The sequence below is a fragment of the Hemiscyllium ocellatum genome, chromosome 13 (assembly GCF_020745735.1).
Source record: "Hemiscyllium ocellatum isolate sHemOce1 chromosome 13, sHemOce1.pat.X.cur, whole genome shotgun sequence".
NCBI lineage: Eukaryota > Metazoa > Chordata > Chondrichthyes > Orectolobiformes > Hemiscylliidae > Hemiscyllium > Hemiscyllium ocellatum.
The window spans coordinates 39,603,049-39,617,914 of NC_083413.1; positions in this window are offsets into that span (position 1 = coordinate 39,603,049).

Sequence of the window (14,866 nt, forward strand, 5' to 3'; positions counted from 1 at the left end):
GGCTTCTGACTGGCTCTTGTAGCCAATGTGTTTATGTGGTAAGTCCAGTTGAGCTTCTGGTCAATGAAAACTCCCAAGATGTTGATGGTTGGGGATTCAGTGATGGTAACACTGTTGAATACCAAAGGGTGATGGCTAGATTGTGTTTTATTCGTGATGGTCATAGCCTGGCAGTTGTGTTGCGCGTATGTTACTTGCCACTTGTCAGTCATGAGTGAAGGCTTCTTTCATGCTGTTTAGCCCTCATTCATCCTAACTTCACACCTCACAAACAGATCCCTATTTTCTATTACCTTTCTAAGAAAATCAGGGGCACATCCACCTCCATAAAGTGGGCCAACAGCAATACATGCCTTCTCCCAGTAAGCAGTTTGTCCATGTGATAAAAGTCTACCAGCGACAGTGTACACGATACAATCAGCACAAGGAATGCAATAGTTAATGGAAAAAAATAGGACAGTTAGGATATGTAATAATTGCAGAGTTTTCCATGTCCCAAGAATAACATTTAAAATGCACGAGGGTTAAATTGGGAAGGGGGGAAAATATAATTGCTGATATTGCGATGCACGCTATCCTACATCTGTCAATGTAAAGCACGCAGCATGTGCCATCTTTGCAATCAGCAATTATTATAATAATTGGGCAGCACAGTCAACTCTAATGGTCCTGTTTATGGAAAGCATATAGCAAGCTAGTCTGTATCTCTTAAAGAGATTGTAAACTGTCACTGCTGGAGGTACTCAGTTCATTTGGAAAAATGTTGTACAACAATAAAGTATGGTTGGGCATTAGGGTTTTATGGGACTGCTATGGTGGTCTTACTGGACAAGGTGGGAAGAAGGGACTTTTCCTATATCTATAGAGTGAGATGAAGCACACCAATATACAATGGTGGTAAGAGACAGCTGTGGAGTAACTGACAGGAGTTTACCTCTTAGGTTCTGATTGCAGTACGACAAGAAGTTGAGTGATGTCATATGAATGGTTGAGGTCAGTGAATCTTTCTTCAAATGCTATATCCAATACCTACAACATTGGTCCCAATCACATCTGAAATAGAGATAGATGATAAATGTTAGTATTGCAAGTAACACCCACATCAGTGAATGAATAAATAAAACCACACCCCATCACTCACCTCCTTACAATATCAATCAATTAAGCCAAATACTTAACATTTACAAGCCTCGCCTTACTTTGTCACTCTCAACACTATTTCAAGTGTCACACCCACATCTCGCAGCTTGTACAAACTACCAGTTGTTCAAACATATCAGCTACATGCCATACTCCATACATGCTTGCCTCTTTCTTACAAATAACTGAAAGCAGCTGGAGCTAACTGGAGAGGAGAGGAGTACTACCATGTCCCAAAACCCACAGGGATGTTAGTTATACAGTCAGATGTACAGCACAGAAACAGATCCTTCAGTCCAACTTATCCATGCCATCCAGATATCCTAATATAATCTAATCCCATTGCCAGCATTTGGCCCATATCACACCTTCCTATTCATATACCCATCCAGATTTCTTTTAAATGCTGTAATTATACCAGCCTCAACCACTTCCTCTGGCAGCTCATTCCATACATGCACCACCCTCGGTATGAAAAAGTTGTCCCTTAGGTCACTTCTTTATTTTTCTCCTCTCAACCTAAACCTATGCCCTTGATTCTGGACTCCCCCACCACAGGGAAAAGACCTTGTCTAATTATCTTATTCATGCCCTCATGCTTTTATAAGCATCTATAAGGTCACCCCCTCGCCTTTGATGTTCCAGTGAAAACAGCTCCAGCCTATTCAGCTTCTCCCTGTAGCTCAAATCCTCCAACCTTGGCAACGTCTTTGTAGATCTTTTCTTAACCCTTTCAAGTTTCACAACATCCTTTCGATAGGAAGGAGTCCAGAATTGCATGCAATATCCCAACAGTGGCCTAAACCAATGTCCTGTACAGGTGTAACATAATGTCCCAACTCCTACACTCAATACTCTGACCAATAAAGTTATTATGGGAAAGGCCATTACTAGAGTCATTGAGTATACAGCATGGAAACAGACCATTTTATCCAATATGTCCATGCAACCAGATATCCTAAATAAATCTAGTCCACTTGTCAGCATATGGCCCATATCCTTCTAACCCCTTCCTATTCATATACCCATCCAAATGTCTTCTAAATGTTGTAATTGTACCAGCCTCCACCACTTTCTTTGGCAGCTTGTTCCATAAACATACCACCCTCTGCATGAAGAAGTTGCCCCTTAGGTCCCATTTAAATCTTTCCCCTCCCACCTTAAGTCTATGCTCTCTAGCTCTGGACTCCCCCACTCCAGGGAAAAGACCCTGTCTATTTACCCTATCTGTACCACTCACTTTATAAATCTCAATAAAGTCACCCCTCAGTGTCCAATGCTCCAGGAAAAATAGCCCAAATCAATTCAGCCCCTCGCTAATAGTTCAACCCCCCCCGCCAACACCCCTGTAGATTCTATCTGAATCTTTTCAAGTTTCACAACATTCTTCTTTTTGCAGGGAGCCCAGAATTGCACACAGTATTCCAATAATGCCAACCATGGTCCTATACAGCCGCAACATGACCTCTCAACTGCTATACTCAATTGCTCGAGTAGGCACCACAAGATTACTATTGTCCATTTTGCTTTCAGATAACCAAGAACTGCAATCTGCTAGATTAGATGAAGATTCATAGTAATTTCCTTTTCCATTCACAGTCACCAGCTCTGATGATGATGCCACATATATCATCGGGAATTGCAGAGGTAGGACCTGCATGAGATTGGGCCAGTAGACAGAAGTACACTGCAGCCAAGGTGGGTTGGTTGGTTGGTTGGGGGGGGCGGAGTTTGGATCAATGAAGGATGTGATTGCTGCAGAAGATTCAAATGGGGATTTTGTTGAAACAAGCTACAGAAGAAGGCTGAAATAAGTTCTTCACTAACTGGGTCAACTAGCTCTTTTGTATTAAGAACATATAACTAGAACTAATCTACTTAGTGCAACTTACAATTGGATGTAGACATTGATGGAAGAAAACATGTGTATTGTTGTTTTTATTTCTGCTTTTCCTAAATACTTGAGTCTCTGAATTGGTTATTATTCTGCTACTGGAAAATAACCTAGTTATTTGGCAAATATCTGGTAAGTGACTAAAATATGTTCAATTATTAAGGTACAAATTAGTACAATACCTGATGATAAGGTTAATCAAATAATAAAAAGATTCAATTAAATAATTAAGTAGTTACTTAAGACACATTAAGTATGGCTGGATAGCTGATTTGTATCGCTTCAGCAGGTGGGAGTTCTTGCATATCAATGTGAACCTGGGCAAACAGACCTGCAAGAAATGTTTGAGATTTATGCAGGTTTGGCTCAGATTTTCTGAGCTGGAGGTAGAACTAATGACATTGTGATGCACCAGGGAAGGAAAAATTATCTATATTCTTGGTACCAGGGGCAGTTATACCTCTTATAACAAGGTTTTTTTCATGTGGTCAGTTTTAAGGGGCAGAATATTGCTACTGTAGAAAGGCAGTTAAAGGGAACCAGAGGATCCACAGCTTTTGCAATTGTTCAACATGTGCAAGGTTCATTCGGCTTTTTTGGATGACAGTGAGGACAGAGGCTGGATGAGCTAATTGACCATAGTACCATGGAACATTCAAATGCGTGGAGTAGAAAAAAATGTAGTGTGATAGGGGATAACAAAGGTGGAAGGCTTGATATTAGTGGCTATTGAAAAGAATGTGATCCGATAGAAAGTGAGTCTGCAGAAATGATAATGGAAAATAAAGAAATAGAAGATCAACTGAACAGATATTTTGCATTGGACAATGTAAGTAACAGCCCAGAAGCAGATATAATCCAGAAAATAGAAATTTCTATCACCAGAGAAGTAAGTAACTTGTTAGAACTTCAGTCTAACAAGTGCCCAGATTCAACCTTAAAGGAAGTGGTTAGTGAGACAGTTAATGGATTGCTTTTACTTTTCTCTCTCAGGATTTGGAGAATGTCCAACTAGATTGAAATATGACAAATTGAAATCCTTTAGCCAATAAATGAGGGAGACAGAAAGCTGAAATCTGTAGCCCAGATAACTTAATATCTGTCAGAAGGAACATGTTCTAAGCTTTTATTAATAAAATTATAACAGGGCACTTTGATACACTCGAGGTAATCAAGCTGAGTTAACATGGTTTTGTAAAAGGAGAATCATATTTAACTAATCTTTTGAAGTTCTTTGAGAAAATAACTTATGCTGTGGATAAACTAGAACTGGTGGATGTGCTATGTTTAGATTTGCAGAAGACAGTTAATAAACTGTCATATCAAAGTTAGAAAATAAAAGTTCATGGAGTAGGGGGTAAGCTAATGACATGAATAAATGACTGGCCAATAAGAAGCAGAAAATGGCATAAATGGTTGGCAGAATGCAGTGTGTGGTGTGCCACAGGGGCTCTCAATAGTTTACAATTTGCATAAATGACTTAGATGAAGAGATGGAAAGTTTTGTTACTAAATATTCTGATGACTCAATGATATATAGGAAAGTAAGTTGTGAGGAGGATATAAGGAGGTTACAGAAGAAAAGGTTAGGCAAGTAAACATAGTGCACTGTAGAGTGCAATGTTGGAAGATGGGAAATGGTTCATTTTGGCAGATAAAATAAAAAAGAAGCATATTATTTAAATCGTGAGAGGTTTCAGAGCTCTGAGGTGCAGAGGGATTTGGGTGTCATTGTGCACTGATCACAAATGGTTAAAATGTCAGGACAACAAGTAATTAGGAAACCTAGACAAAAAACAAGGTACTGCAGTTGCTGGAAACCCAAAACAAAAGCAGAAAATGCTGGAAAATCTCGCAGGGCTGGTAGCATCTGTGGAGAGGAATCAGAGTTTCTGTTTTAAATCAAGATGGGTTCTGAAGAAGGGTCATTGGATCTGAAACATTAACACTGCTCTCCACAGATGCTGCCAGTCCTGCTGAGATTTTTCAGCAATTTCTGTTTATGAATTAGGAAACCCAGCTGAATGTTGTGATTAATTGCCAAAGAAATTCAAAGCAAAGGTAGGGAAGCTATGCTGAGATTATAGAGGGCACTGGTGAGACCACACCCACGTAGCTGTGTACAGTGCATACTTCCTTCAATAAGGAAACATGTAAATGCAATGGAAGCACAACAGAGAAGGTTCATCAGACTAATACCTGGCATGGATGTGTTGTCTTATGAAAGAGGTTTGGACAGGCTAGAAGGGTAAGAGGCACCTTGTTTGAAATATGTAAGATCCTCAAGATCTATCAACTTGACAAAGTTCAGATGGACAATATATTTTCTGTTATGGCATAATCAAGAAATAATGATCACTATTTAAACATAAAGGCTCTCATTTCAAACAGAGATAAGATGATTTTTATTTTCCAAAGTGGGTTGAGAGTCTTTGAAACTCTTTTCTGGAAAAAGTGGTGGAAGCAATTTTTGAATATTTTTAAGCATAAGGGGTTCGCTTCGTGTTCATCAAGGAGGTGAGAGTTTATTGGGGTTAGGCAGGACTGTGGATTTGTGATTACTATCAAATCAACCATTATCTTATTGAATAGCAGAGCATGGTGAAGGGACTGAATGACCTAGTCAGAATTCTTCTTTATATATTTATGATGTTCATATAATGTGCATAAAGCCACCATAAATCTTGAGACCTGCTCAGCTTAATGCTGCAGGGCTCTTTCAGTGTGACCCAGGCAATGATAACATGACCACTGTCTGCTCTTTCAGTTTTGTCTTTTCAGACCCGAGGTCGATTCCAGCCTCTGGATTTGCCCCGTATCTGTGTGGGTTTCCTAGGTGTGCTCCAGTTTCCTCCCACAGCCCAAAGATGGGCAGGCTGGATGAATTGGCCATGCTAAATTGCCCTGTACTGTCCAGGGATGTGCAGGTTTGGTAGATTAGCCATGGGAAATGCAGGGTTACAGAGATAGAGTAGGGGGGTGGGTCTGGCTGGGATGCTCTTTTGGGGATCAGTGTGGATTTGATGGGCCAAATAGCCTGCTTCCATACTGTGGGATTCCATGATTCTTGTGGCAGCACTACTGTACGTATGCATACCTTGCCCACTTGCATTCGTATGTGAAGTAAAGTCATAAATTGTGACATTAAGGAATATCAATAGATAGCCCTCGACATTCAGTTGCATTTGCAATAGAGGCGGCACTGCAAACTACTGTAGAGTGAAGACATCTTGTCTGAAATAAAAATGTCCAAGCCATTGCATAAAACAGTGTCTACATTAACATACCAGGGACACATTGATGTGTGGAATTGCTTTCAGTGCCTTTGTGGCAGAGTTGACATGAACACCAAAGCAATGCACATGCAGTGAATGGCACAATGCATCGTGGGGAAGGCTGCATTCTTTGAAAACCCATTCATTCCTTCTTCCTGTTTGCTTCTGGCTAGAAAATAATCAAGACAAATTATCCTGCTTTGAAAAGCTAGCCTCAGTGACTTCCCTCAAGCAATAATTCACTGCAAAATACAGGACATTGTTATCAGACATGGTAATGTTCATGGGCTATGGTCACTTTCCTAGTCACTGGCCAGCAGTTATGGTTGCAATCATTGATAGATTTCAGTGATGACCTCCTTAATAAAGCATAATGTCTCAAACATTAATTTGTGATGAGGTTCAAGTTGGAAAATTGACCTCTGAGTACCCTGGGTTGGCAGCGTTCACTTCCTTTAACGTCTTCCTTTTTCAACATTATCAAATTGCTTCTTCTACTGGATCACCCCTGTTTATCCTCCCAATCACATATGATTCCAAAACAAAAGTCTACTAATCTGCAATTGCTTTGCAGAAATGTTGAAGCTGGCAAAATGAACTTCAGCTCCAGCCGCATCACTTCCTCCAGACTTTTAAAACTAAAAAAAGCACTCAAAATATGTAAAACTGTGGCAACAGCCTGAAGAAATAAGCCAGCAATGTATCTGTCGATAATTGATGATCCCTTTTAAATACTTGTTGAAGTGTCCTTTGTGCTCCTTTTTGTTTATTTACTTGGACATGATTGTTGCTCGTCCCAAATTGCTTTTTAACATATTTTCAGCTGTATGATGTTCGGACAGTGACAGCTGTGGCGTGGAGCTCTAAAATGACAGCATTAGCATCAAATCAGCATTGCAAACACTGAGACCATGAGCTTATCACTTTACCACCCAGCTCACTGCTCTTAAAATTGTTTCCTTGTGTGTTTAGCCTTAGGCCATCATTTTGGAACTGAAAAACAGTCATAGTGCCCCAAAATAGTAGCATAATCAAGTCCAATTTTTCTCTGTGTTGTTGGTACTATTGTATAGTTGGATCCAAACCAGTCATGGGTAGTTTTAAAGCCTTTTGCGCTAGGGATGGGTAATGAATGTTGGCCAGCCAACAACGCCCATATTCGACAAGTGAATAAAAAAGATTATATGAAAGAAAGCTCAGTTAAGGATTTAAAAAAAAATTATATCCAAAAAGTATTTCCAGCCCACAATGGCATAATCAACCTACAATGGTTCTAGAAGGCTGCTCACCATTACCTTCTCAAGGGCAACTAAGGATTGGCAAGAAAAGCTGGTCAGCCAGTGACGCCCACCTCCCTGAAATAAATAAAAGAAAATAAGATGTTTAGTAGTTGACAGTACATCAAATATACTTCTGAAATGCTGTAAGAACCTATCATACTGATAATTAATTGATTGATTCTGTATGTTTACTGTGTTCAGATTATTATAACTGTTTCATCATTAACATAGAACCAATTTTTCAAAGCCATTATAAATGGCCTTGAAACTTTCTTTAGGGGAAGTTCTTGAAAATAAATTATGAACAGCTCTTGCAGTCATGTCATATCCTCAGACCTAGCCATCAGTTATGGCTTGGAAAAGGCCTTTTGTTTTGCTTTTTTATATCCATACATCATCTTCAGTACTGTTTATAACTCTTGTTGACTTTTTGTTACTACTTTCTGTGTTACCATTGTTTTCATTTTCATTGGAATGTTCTTTCACTTTCTCAAGTTTTTCTTTGTTATTTCTCTGTCTCTCAACTAACAATTCTGCCTCTTTGTAACTGGCTACAACTGCCTGAGTCTCTCCTTGGGATTTCATACCCTTAAGTGTGTCCTTTGATGTTTATCTTGAACAATATAACTATGTTCTCATAAATGCTGAACTTTGCAAGATGCTCATGTTTGAAAATGTTCTTTTAAAGTGAAAATGGAAGAGGACTTTGGTAAAGGTGTTATTGGAATTCCCAGCTAACCACCCCAGTTTGGAGAAATGTCCAAGCTACTTTGGGTTGCCATGGAAATAGGAGCTACAAAAGAATAGAAAGTTAAACAAAAACCTATTGAGGTGTCAAGTTGCACTTTCTAGCACCTATCATAGAAAATACACAGCTTGCTGCATAGAATCTGCTGCTGAAGATGTGGGGAAAACAGCTTAGGCTGAAAGATCAAGTAGAAAGCTACAGGGGTCAGTATGAACAATATTGTCCTGAGGGCCTGGATAAGTTCAGTACTATACAAAGTTAAATTGAATCACTAGCCTCACATACTACTTAATTCTTCTTCATCCCAACTTCACTCACCACAGTATCTAATATATCCAACGCATTTAATATTTTATGTTCATGGCTTTACCTAAACTTCATAAACTTAGCACTCATGACCACTTCTCACAGTTTGAACTCACAGGTGGGTATTCAAACAGGGCAGGTTTAGTGCCCAAGCACTTCATCGATCATGAAAATCCACTGAGAAACATCTCTCTTCCTTGGAGTTTAACGTGGAGCAAAAGCAAAGCAGAGATAACAATAGTTAACTAGAAAGTGATAGGCACAATTGCATGTCTTTATCCACATCTGAAAAGATGGGGGCACTGTAAGTGGACTGCCACTGAGTCTGTGGGCATAACTGGGCTAGGATCATAGAATATCCTCGATGTGCAAACTTAATCCTCCTTCTTGTATGTTAATTGCCCTAATCCCAGAATCCCTGTTGATTTACAAGTAACAAATAGTTTGAGTATGTTAACTTACTTATCCTCCCTTCCTTCACCAAACCCTCCATCTTTCTCTTTGTAGAAAGACTTCTTCCTGGTTCAGGAATGGGAAGGTCAAAAGGTGCAGAGCACCAAGACATTAATAATGAAGAAGCATGTCATTCAACCTTATATACAGCCTGAAATTCAGATGCACAGCATGGAGCACAAAAGTGAGCATGAGGGATCTGCATCTGGAGATGGGGGGTGGTGGTGGGGAGGGCGGGGGGGAGGTGGTATGGGGGTGGGGGGTGCGTGCTGGTGATATCTGTCCTTTCAGGTCAATGTCACATGTTAGTTCTGCTACAGAGAATTTTGATTATAAAGAAAGGCATTGTGCACAGAAATATTTGATGCATTGGCTGACCTGGCAGACAGCCTGCAGCTACTGTCAAGGAGCATGAAGAAGTCAGGGAGCTTGAAGTCTACTCTTTCCAATATAGATGTCATGCCCACCTCATAAGAACACTTGCAGACTTAACCATGATACAGCATCTGATGGTTGATGTTTCAGTGTCTACTGAAGCACAAGGAGAAATCTGACATCTGGTTGCTGCAGTATTGAACCTGTATCCCACAGTAAAGAAGAATTCCAAGATTGATGCAGTATTTCATTTCAGACTTGACACATGTCATGCTACATGTGTCCAGTCGATAGCAGCCTGCACCATGGGGCACTCCACTACACTGGCAGAGCCACATGCTTGTTTTGCCTGTTTCTCAATGTTCACAGAAAACACAATGAATAGCACTCTCCCTGCCAAAAGTGCATCAATCTCCTCTCAACTGCAGCCATGAACATGAACTTAGGAATGCTAGATTTGTTGCTTGCTTCAACTTGGAAAGATCTGGTCCTGAACAAATCAAGGTCCCCGTCACCTTCGTAGCCATTATTAAGGGCTGTCATTATTCTGAGGCTGTAGTTCTGGTTGCAGAGTTCTGTGAGAACCTCCTTTCCTAAAGCACTGACCATGCACATACGTCATGAAAGATCCAAGATGTTAAAGGCTTCCTGCTAAAAGTCTTTCTTCCTCCTTCCTCAATGAGAAGCTTTTCCTCATCATTGCCTTTGTTCCATCTTTTTCTGATGCGATATCCCAAGGGAACTTGCAAGTCTAGCAGACATGACCTGGCGCCAGCAATGTGCCTGGAACCCTGGAAGTCACAATGAAAGCATTCGCTGTGTGCAACAGCAGTCCCCAAATACTTCAATGACTCCTTAAAATATCACTGCCATAAATTTAAATCAAGCTAGTTATTTACCATCTACAACTAACCTGGAAGAGTTACATGATCCCTTTAAATAGCATTGCTGGGGCAATAGAATTCTTCTTTACTGTGGGATACAGGTTCAGCGGTTTGAGGTTAAGAGAACACATTATCTGGAGCTGTGGTCTAGTATGGCAGGGCTGGCATCAATTCAGCATTACACTCTGACAGACAGCCAATCTAACTACTCTATGAACCTCTGCCTCAGGCAATTGGCTCCTGTGCTCTCCACCTTGATAATTTGTCATTTGGTGTAGGTTATGCTAGAAGTTGAGAGCAAGACGTGGTCATCATTTTGATACCAAAACAATAGGGACAGCAATGGAACTCCAGACGCTAAGGTATCCAATTTTATGGTCCGACTTTCAAAATGCAAGGAACAATATACAACTTTGTGCTTGCACGGGTAAGAGATAAATTGGGCTTTAAATCAACCAGGCAGATTTGACATGTAATTTCCACAGTATGTGATGATTTTTACATGGCTTCAATTCATCTTCCAGTTGACATAAGTCCATTGTGTAATTGGGTGGCCTCACTCAAAATAGCTTGAGTCAGACCTGAGGGATTTAAAATGTCACACAGCTAAAGTTGGGGACGGGGGTGGTTGCAAGTTTTTACAATGATATTAGAAACCATTGTTTGATCATTCTAAACTCTGTATAGCATTGATTCCTGATCCTGACATTCCTCAACAGCAAAACTATTCTTCACAATGTTTCTCTTAAGACATTTCTCATAATAGACACTTGTTTGTTTTAATGCATTTATTCTTGGTGTATAAACATTAATTCCAAGGCCAACATGAATGACCCATCTATAACTTCCCTTGGGCTTGTGAAGGTGAGTCATTTACAATTGGGTGATTTGCTATATAGGCCATTTCAGAGGGCAGTCAAGAGTCAAGCATGTTACTACTGTGTTGAATCGCATGGGGGCTGGACAGTTTGAGGACACAGATTTGTTCCCCTGAAGAACATTAATGAAATTTCAGTTACTCCCATTTTACTTGGAGTTATCACTAAGTTGATTGATCACCCCTCTTGATCCCCTCCCTGTCAGTCATCCATTCCTCTTCCAATTCCTTGTGTTCAAATCTCTCACCACCACACATTTCTATCTGGATTTATGCCTGTCTCCTCTTCTTACAAATAGGATAGCAGTCCCATCTGCATCACATGCCTCACCACATGCCCTTTGTCCCTCTCTTTAAGAGATAATCACATCATTTCAATCTCTTTTCAATGCTTCTGCAGTCTTCACTCCATAAATAATCATCTTAATATCCATATCTCATCAGTAACAGTAGTTGTTACTCTCATCTTGATGTTGTCCAGGTTTTTTTTACTGTATAAACGGCTGGTTTCAAAGCTATGTTATAAAGTCTTCCTTTCAGTTTCAGCGATATTTTTCCCCCACAGATACTCTAGTGCATTTCTTCCAATTACTCCAACAGAGCTAACCTGTTGATTAATTCCATTTCCATACTTTCATCTATTGCCACCACTGCACCCAGATATTTGAAACTCTTTGCTTTCTCCAAATGTTCACCACGAATTTCTAAACTCTCACTTTGATTCCCTTCCATAGGCACAAATTCAGCATCCATACTTTGGGTCCTGAGTCTACTGATCTACATACACAAATCTTCCAGTGCTTATTCCCAATTTTCCTGATACACAATCATGTTCTCTTTATTCTGTCATATAGCTTAATGTCATCTGCAACCATCATTGACCATGATATGTCCCATCCTAGTTGTTCAGTTAGAAATCCATGACAATCAGGAACAGGAAAGAACTCAGCAGTGATTGTTAGCTTTTGAATTCTCACTCTTCTCCATGCTGCTTCTTACTCTCGTCCAGCACTCCATGTAAATGTTTTACAATCATTGTCCATTCTTCTTTGGAATTCTATGAAGCCTAGTGCATCTCCAGACCTCTTCCCCTGCCACCTTGTCATGAGTATTTTCCTAAATCGATGAACATAATCCTCATTTGCATTGTTCTTTCAAAAACTCTCTATCACTTGTCTTAAAGTAAAACTGGCGTTGATACTGTTCCTTCCAGAATCCTCATTCGCCTGCAGAGATTTCCATTTTTTTTCAGTCTTTGGAAGTTGTATGTGATAAGAGTTGAATTCCTTGGTAGTCCTTGCAACTTTGAATGACTCTCTTTTCTTTAAATATAAGTGTGAAAATATTTGGCCTCCTATTCTTGGGATATCCCTCCTTATGATTACACATTTGAACACTTTGTTCTGGAGTTGAACTCATAGTCATCTGAACAGGTCCATACTTCTATTGGTATCTTACCTAGTCCTGCCGCTCTCCTGTCTTTTCATTACTATCAGTGATGTTCTGATTTCTTTTCAATTAATGCAAATTGTTATTCTTTGGTGCACAGTTGTCTTTTTTTTAATCTTGGATTTTCCTCATTTGTAGCTGTGTTTTCCCCAGATTGAGGGGGAAACTATTGAGTCTTGATTGAAATTCACCAACCTGCATTGGAAGCATAGGATTGGGCATAGTTTTGTTATTTTCTCCAGTCAAATAGATGTCAGAATTCATTGTTTACACTTAGCCATGAAAGAATCATAGTCAACTGTAGAATGAATGAACGAGAACCACAAAACCAGAAAACAACAAGACAAGATATTTTATAATGTGCCTTAATGTAATTTTTTTATAATAAGATCTGTGTTAAGAGTCTGATGTTTAATTGAAGGACTTGAATGGTATAGCAGGACAAATAACCGTTCTAAACTTGACTTGTATAACATTTAAGAGGTTTAGCACTATTATTGTGGGAGACTCCATACTATCAGCCACTTCTTGTAACTCTGTGGATAAAGGTACATGCAAGAATATCCCAAAGAGCTCAGAGACCTAGAATCCATGAGTATGATGTCACAGCTTAAAGCAATGCCTGGATTCCTAATTTATAGATCAAATGCTCAACTGTGAATTATGGTTCCTGTACTAACATTATAGGGGCTAGCATACAAATTGCAGGTAACATGATTTTTAAGAATGTTTTCCACTTCAGCGTGTCTGAAAGTATTTGGATTGCCTTTAGAGGTCTTGATATGAGTTCCCAGATTTGACAGGCAGTGTTGCAAAGAGAAGGTGAGCTGTCAATTAATGGTACACATGAGGTTTGCAAAATGGGGGCTGCAGTAGCAATGCCTTTAATAATGCAGAACAACAGGGACTTGAAGCAGGTGTGTTTGGCCAAGATGGAGTTGAAGTCCTCCATGTTCTGATCCTTCCAGCTGTTGGCTGGTCAACCAATGCACACAAAATCTTGGTGTGTAAGACTACCAGTGCTCTCCAGTGTGGCACCACACCCTCGTCTAAGTCCTCTGCGGCAGGATTTGTTTGTGATGACTATCTAACCATTTATCTTTTTCCCTTGCTTGTCTCGCAACTTGCTGATCAGAAGTCGATACTCACCTCCAAAATACATCCAGTGTGGTATCTGAGCTGATGCTGCAAGTGTCAGATCTTCAATATGGTACTGTTACCTCCTGAATCTCTTCTTCCTTGGGCTGGTGTAGCAACCTGTTACAGACAATCCCATAGCTTTATTGTAGAATTCAACAGCTGTAGACATTGTTATCTCTCATTAATTCTACTGTGCCTGACTAATTGTATGCTAGCTGGTTTTGCAAGAAAAATGTTAGACTATGTTACTACGTTAAACCACATTTGAGTAATGTTGAATGGGAGGCAGATGTGAGAAGTGGCTGTGAAACAAATAGTATTGGTAAATGTGTGAGGGTGAGGTAGGGAATCTAGTATCGAAAAATGTAACACTGGAAAAGGTAGCAGGTCAGGCAGCATTGAGGAGCAGGAGAGTCGATGTTTTCCGCATAAGCCCTTCATCCGGAATGTTGGGGGGGTTTAAGGGGGCTGAGAGATAAATAGGAGGTTGAGGGTGGGGGAAGGTAGCTGGGAAGGTGATAGGTAGATGCAGGTGGGGGGGGTGATTGTGATAGGTCAGAAGGGAGGTTGGAGCAGATCGGTGGAAAGGAAGATGGACGGGTAGGACAGTTCAAGGAGGCTGTGCTGAGTTTGAGGGTTGGATCTGTGATGAAGTGGGAGGCGGGAAGATAAGGAAACTGGTGGAGTCAACATTGATGCCATATGGTTGGAGGGACCCAAGGCGAAAGATGAGGCGTTCTTTCTCCAGTCGTTCGATGGCTTGGATTTGGCAGTGGAGGAGGCCCAGGAGTGCATGTCATTGGGAGAATGAGAGGGGAAGCTGAAGGGATCAGCCACTCAGTTGTTTGGTGCATGTGTCATAGAGACGTTCCTTGAAATATTCGGAAGCTGGCTTCCTATCTCCCCAAAGTGGAGGAGACCACATTGAGAGCAACAGACACAATAGATGAGGTGTTTGGATGTGCAGGAAAATCTCTGCCAGATGTGAAAAAATCCTTTGGAGCCTTGGATGGAGGTGAGGAGGGAGGTGTAGGCGCAGAGTTTA